The sequence below is a fragment of the Lipotes vexillifer genome, unplaced genomic scaffold (assembly GCF_000442215.2).
Source record: "Lipotes vexillifer unplaced genomic scaffold, Lipotes_vexillifer_v1.1 scaffold161, whole genome shotgun sequence".
NCBI classification, from domain to species: Eukaryota; Metazoa; Chordata; class Mammalia; order Artiodactyla; family Lipotidae; genus Lipotes; species Lipotes vexillifer.
The window spans coordinates 2095819-2096619 of record NW_006779016.1 but is presented as its reverse complement, the minus strand read 5'-3'; positions in this window follow the sequence as shown (position 1 = coordinate 2096619).

Sequence of the window (801 nt, the reverse complement as noted above, 5' to 3'; positions counted from 1 at the left end):
TTCCTTGAAACATTCACTTTGAACTTTGCTTTTCTGCTACTGAGGAGATGATCTTTTGAACGGATGCCCTGCCACATCACAGTGCGTTCAGAGCTTGGATGTGGGCCAGCCTTGCTTAGCCGTTTTTCCTTATTTAGCTCGCTCAATATTATTGGCAGGTTGCTTCCACCAAAACCCCTATTTTCTAAAGGATTTTTGACAACTTCAAGTAGGTTCAGTATCTTTCATGGGAACTTGTGCTAACTGGGCAGAAAGACTGACATGCCAATTACAGCAGCAGCAGAAGCTGAGTGGCTTTTGTTTTATTAGAAATACAATCCAATCCTCTGCAGGCCAATATATAGAGCCTATGATGCAATTTTTAAAGTAATACACAACCAAAAAACTATTTAAATTACATAGTGTTCCTTTTCTGAATGGTCTTGGAGGACCTTTTTAGATAATTTCAAAATTCTTTAATTAGTTTTATAATGGTGATTAGCATTATTATCCTCCCTTTAGAAAGGAGAATTTACTCTTATGATGAGCAAGGTTCTTTCCCTCTGTTTTGGCAAGTATATGAAAGTGATTGAATCAGCACCATTCTTTTCTTAACTGGGAACTCAGGATGATTGGTCGGGTAACCCTTTAAGTTAAACTATCTATTTGAAGCATTCACTAAAATGCGAAGGCTGAAAAATCCACAGTTCTTAATTTGTCATTTTGGTAGCATTGCTCACTGATGAACAAAGAATTATTTGCTAATGAGGAACATTGACTCTTATGTGTTTTAATGCAGAATTTTTTTTTTTTTTTTTTTTT